The sequence below is a fragment of the Alosa pseudoharengus genome, unplaced genomic scaffold, assembly GCF_046254945.1.
Source record: "Alosa pseudoharengus isolate Yale_2024_CS ecotype anadromous, Long Island Sound unplaced genomic scaffold, YU_APseudo_1.1 YU_APseudo_1.1_scf_8, whole genome shotgun sequence".
NCBI lineage: Eukaryota > Metazoa > Chordata > Actinopteri > Clupeiformes > Clupeidae > Alosa > Alosa pseudoharengus.
In genome coordinates, this window is record NW_027468870.1 from 34,383,866 (window position 1) to 34,389,507 (window position 5,642).

The 5,642-nt window shown below is 38.4% G+C and overlaps 1 long non-coding RNA gene across 1 annotated transcript; it reads left to right on the forward strand.

Annotated features, from left to right (window-relative positions):
• Positions 1 to 1,769: 1,769 nt before the first annotated feature.
• Positions 1,770 to 5,421, forward strand: LOC143111848 (uncharacterized). The gene is made up of 5 exons (XR_012984621.1): positions 1,770 to 1,814; positions 2,812 to 2,882; positions 3,013 to 3,096; positions 3,447 to 3,536; positions 4,688 to 5,421. It is a non-coding gene; the product is annotated as an uncharacterized LOC143111848 (long non-coding RNA).
• The last annotated feature ends 221 nt before the right edge of the window (positions 5,422 to 5,642 follow it).

The window sequence follows — 5,642 nt, forward strand, 5'->3', positions numbered from 1 at the left end:
AGTGATATGCTGTCTGGAATGACATGATCTAATTGTCTCCTAGTTACAGTAACTGTTTTGGCTGTTGCTAGTGCTGACTCGTCTTGTGATAGTCCTCTGGCTAAACCTGAAAATAACGCTGGCTTAACCAGTCTTTGTTGAGATTTTTAAGAGAGAGAAAAAACATAATAAATAAAAATCCCCTTTTTACTGGCATTGCTCACAGTCAGTTGATCCCCCTAGGCCCTCCGACCGCATAGATCACTCTTCTAAGACGAGAGCGAAATGAGAGAAAAATTAAGATTTGAACCAGGGGGGATGTCAGCAGGTTCCAGCGTGAGCAGTCATGGCTCTTACCAGAATCCCATTTTTCCTCCCCGTCTCCGAGGAGTTTCTGCACTTGTGTGTCCCTACTGTATAAACTCTTGTAAAGGTCTGCGCTGGAACTGAGAATAACGCAACTCTCTCATGATGTTAAAATATCCCTCAGTTTTGTTCCAATTCCCCCCTCGGTCTGTCTCTATCAGGTTTTTTGGCACGGTGCTATCTGGAACCCACATTCCCAGGCCCTCGCTCTCTGCTGTGGACCTAACCAGTCAACAGTTTCCCACAGGCATCTCTCTGTTACTTTTAACTGTGCCTTTTCTGCATTTCCGTTTCTATTCAGAATCATAGCCAGGGGATTGGTCACGTGTTGTTAAAGTCTAGTTAGTTCTCCTTTCTTTGCAACAGGCTGACATCTTCCTGTCATCCTGTGTTCACTTTTATTAAAGTGTTTTTCTTTACATCCCCGTCTTTAGCCCGCAAGCATGTCCACATAATGACCAGGTGCCAGACACACTACAGATGTAAGTGTGTTTGGCAACATAGTTTCACGTAATTTCATCATTCATCTCTGGGTTCGTTACTTTCTGTCCTGTATCCCATGTACCGCCTGAGATTGTTGTTTGCAGGTTGTCACGGCAACAGGGGCATAACTGAGTTTTTACCCTTACACTGGAGCTGTGATGGTTCATTGGCTTGTCAAAACTGATATGCCTCACTGTGACAGACTCCATCCATGGTACCTGCATAATGATAAGAGCTTCTTTCCTGTCCAAGGCTTTTTTTGTTGTTTGGTTTCTTTGGGGCTCCGTGGTTCCTGTAACAGGAGCTTCTCATTACACCCTTCAGAGCTGTCAGCTCTTCAGTGCAATTTTGATGTGTATTTGTGTATTTAAGCATGTTCTCTCAGTGTGTGTGTGTGTCTATGTGTAAAGTATGTGTGCGTGTGTATGTCTGTGTATGTGTGTGTGTGTGTGTGTGTATGTATGTCTGTGTGTGTGTGTATGTCTGTGTCTGTGTGTGTCTGTCTGTATGTTTGTGTGTCTGTCTGTGTGTGTGTTTGTCTTGTCTGTCTGTGTGTTAAGGCTTCAGCAAACAGTTATTGTGTACACATGCACCTTCTGGCAGGTGCAGGACAAAAGAAAACTGCCTGAAGAAGACCCAGCAGCACTCAAAAAAATGAAATCTCACTATTGTTCATCTTAATAAATCCTCTTTCATTGGATTTACAGAACAAAATTAGGTTTCTAAGGTGAAATTGAGTTAGTTGTTATTTCAAATCAATAATGCGTTTTTGCTGATTAACTTAACATGTTTGCATTGGATCTACACAACTTTCTTGAACAAAACGCATTAGATTAGGAAATTTGTCCCTCTATGGTTGCCGTAACATTATTTCACAATTTATGAGGACCATGGTGAGGACTCCGCCAGAGACGGTTGAGAAAGTGAAGGTCTGCCATTTTTTCCTCGCTTGCTCATGGAACATTTTTGGATCCTGTAATTGCAAGGTATGTATTTGTTGCTGTTCATAGTGTTTTTGTTTTGAGTTTAGCGAGTTTGTCGTAACAACAACTTGAATAATCATTTTAGTAGATATTATGTGTAAGTGTAATGTGTTACTAAACTCGAGCAGCTAATGTTAGCTACTAGCTGCTAAATCTGTCATGGTGGCTGGCGAGCTAAGTCATCTCAGGCTAGAATTCTATCATGTTTCCCAGGTTAGTTTTGCTCCCTACTGATGATAGACAGGGATGGTGCCTTGATGGGGTTATTTCATATAAATCACAATTGAATGTTCATAGAAGTGCCAAGGTCAGGACGACTTCATGTATTTAACTGCTAAGATAAAATAGCAGCTAACGTTAGCCCCATACAAACCCTGCCTGGGTTTATGTGAATACTAATAGTTGGATCAGTATCTGAAAAGTTTAATGTTTAAACGTAGGTGCACCCCACTCTGACCAAATTATCTTTCTGTGTCATGAACAATTTCCTAGCATTGATGCAGACTCTAAAGTCCGTCAAGAAACATTTGAATCATTTTAACGTTTGTGTAGCAAACTCTGCCATCTTGCCTAGTCTCTCTGTAACATTAGCCACGTGTAGCTGCAACAGCAGTTGCAGGAACATCAGACTTGTCATTATTTTTGTATTGCTATCATAGGCTACTTGGCTCTCATCCGGCTTATATAAAAGAGCAAAGCAAATGGCAGTTTCTTGCATGGAAACTTGTCCATTTTAAGCACACACATTTGTTGTCAACCCCTATATTCGGGAGGTAAATAATTTTACATTTTTCATGCTAGAGGCTGCCTACTCTTCAGTGTTTGAATGATTTGTTAATCACAAACAAGTAATTAATTAAATCACAAACAAGCCAATCTAATTAAAGGTTTTCTTCCTAGTTCAATTCTATTAAAATTCTCAATTGATTCTGTGATCTCATATTATTATAGTTTTACACAAATTTGTTGAGTTTGATATACTTTCTCTTTCTCCCCACAGGCCTTTATGTGGCAGTGCAAAGAGCGCAAGACCGGAGTGTCATCAAGGTCTCATTTATTGAAGTATTACAGGTTAGCACATGGTCACTTTGGTCGCAGACACCCATACCATATGCTAATTGTAATTCTTTCTGTATTTCCAAATGCTGGGTTGTATTGTTAGTTGTTCTTTCTATCTCCTCTCCCCTCATAACGTTGTCAGAATGTCAGAACTCGACATCATCTGCTCCAGGCTGTCTGCTGTGTGTGCGTAGGAAGGGAGGAGATCATGGCTGCCATTGACCAGGTTAGTGAGTTGTTACCAAGTTGTTTTGTGCCTCCCACTTTGAAAACCTGTGATCCAATATTAGGCCATTAGCTACCGGACCTTGCCATGCACCTGCTAACTTTTTTTTAAAGGTCTTACCTTGCTGACATGACATGAATTTGAAAGTTAACATTGACATATTTGGGGTGCACTGCCTGTTTCAACCCCATGAATAGATTTACATTGAAGATCAGTGCGTTCCAAAAATCTCTTTTAACATTTAACATTTTAACATTTAACAAAGGGGGTTGCATGGTAAGGCATGGTAAACATTAAGATGCTTAATTTGTAAATGTAAGTAAAGTAGTGTTCATTTCCCTATTTTGCAGAATTATACCATTGGCTTGTTGAGAGCTTGCAACCTGAAAGCACTTGTGTACTTAAATGAAGGCTCTGAGAAACTCATAAAGGAATACCTGGTAAGTGTAAATGAATATCAAAAAAACAGTAAAGCATTACAGCAGCGAGAGTAGCAGTGGTACGTCTAGTGGGAAGATGGTTATGAATGAATATGGCTTCTTATATTATTTTAGTACCCATGGACATTTCCTTGTTCATGTTTCGGTGCTTGTAATGTTTTGTTAAGGCTGTCTATATGCATGTTAAAGCAGAATGCATGTTACAGCAGAACAAGTCACCATTGGTCTGTTTGACCACGCATAAACCCTTTACAGACAAAGCTTCCTAGTCTGTGTTGATAAAATGTCACCCAAAGTTTTAATCTTTGGTTAACTAGCTTTTGAGTTAAAAGAAATCATAGACATTTTGGAGAGCAGAGAGTCTAAAGCAATGGTTCGGAGTGAATTTCACCAGAAGTGTAATGTCCGGAATATTACCAAACTTCTACAGTAGTACAAAAAGGGTCTGTACTCATAAACAACACCTACTGCAACGCTACGTCGACGTCATTTCGTGATTTGGTAAAAGCCTGTAAAAGTCCTGGCAGAAAGCAATGCATAAGTTTTATAAATGCTTGTATTTTCAGGTCAACACTTATTGACCTGAAAATACAATTTTAAATATCATCCAGTTATCAATATATGACTGGAGTGTTTAATTCACTAGCTTATCTCTTACACTTGTGAGTTTTGCAAAGGACTTTTACGGGCTTTTCACAAATCACGGAAGTGATGTAGACGTAGCGGTAGCAGCAGAGAGTAGAAGCTATCAGGCAAGTGTTATTTAAATAAGCTCCTGGTGTAGGCTACTTACAAACTTTCCAATGCCTCGTTTAATGAGTACAGACCCTTTTTTGTACTACTGTAGAAGTTTAGTGATATTTCGGACATTATTATGGGGTAATTTACGAGATACACTTTTGGTTTTGGCAAGCCATTGGGCTGATACATAGACTGACAGCGCAAACTCGACCAATGTCTTGGGGGGGGGGTTGGCACTCGCGATGATCATGCAAATGACCCAAGGGTGAAATTCACTCAGAACCATTGCTTTAATTTAAAGGAGATGGGAGATGCGAGGTTAATCCACTGAATTCAAACATATCTAAAAACATATACTTTTGTTTGAAAAGTCATCAATTATTTTTTTTTTTTTTTTGTCTGTGGTAAAGGACGCGGACTGATGCCCAGAGCCAGATGGAAAAAACCACCATCGGGATCTTTGCAATCAAACATGAGGGTGCCAATGCCTCCACTTGAAGATGTAGACATTATAGTTGAATCACTAACAATGTAACAAAACTACACATGCCGTGTTTAGCAGAGATATTTTTCAGTTCATTGCATTTCTATTTTACTAAAAAATGTCCCTGATGGATTGATGAGAATGGAGACAAAGGTTGCTGCTAAATAAATGCAGATTTGTTTTGAAGACCGTGTGTCTGTTTGCTATTTCAACACATTTGTTCAATTTTAGACATTTTATTTTATTTAGAAATGTTATGCAGAACAAATTCAACTTGTTTACTTTGGATTTACTTAAGAACTTTATGTTTAGGATGAGTTTACTTAAGAAAGTTTTGTCAAGTGTGGTTCCACGTAACTGTATCACTTAAACGTAACTTAATGTGGATGTGTGCTAGATATCTTTTTAACTTAAATTAATTGAACATAACAATGTGACTTTGATTGAACAGAACAGTATTAAGTTGAGTCAATGTAAGAATGCTGAATTAATTGAACATAACAGCATTAAGTTGGTTGAACACAGCCATATTAAGTTGAGTCAATGTAAGAATGCTGAATTAATTGAACAAAACAGCATTAAGTTGGTTGAACACAGCCATATTAAGTTGGTTCAATGTAAGAATACTAAATAAAAATAAAGGAATTCAATTACTTACCATCTACTTTATTCACTCTTGTTCAGTTAATGTTATTTATTTGAGTCAATCATAAAGAATATAGTATCTTTAGAGTTATTTAATACAGTTTCGTGGAACCACTTGACAAAACATTTTCAATTAAATCCAACAAGATAGGGTCGAAACGTTGCCTGTTGTGCATTAAATAATTGGGAGTCAAAAGCAGTGTTGCGGACATTATATTTTTTCAACTGTGTTAAGG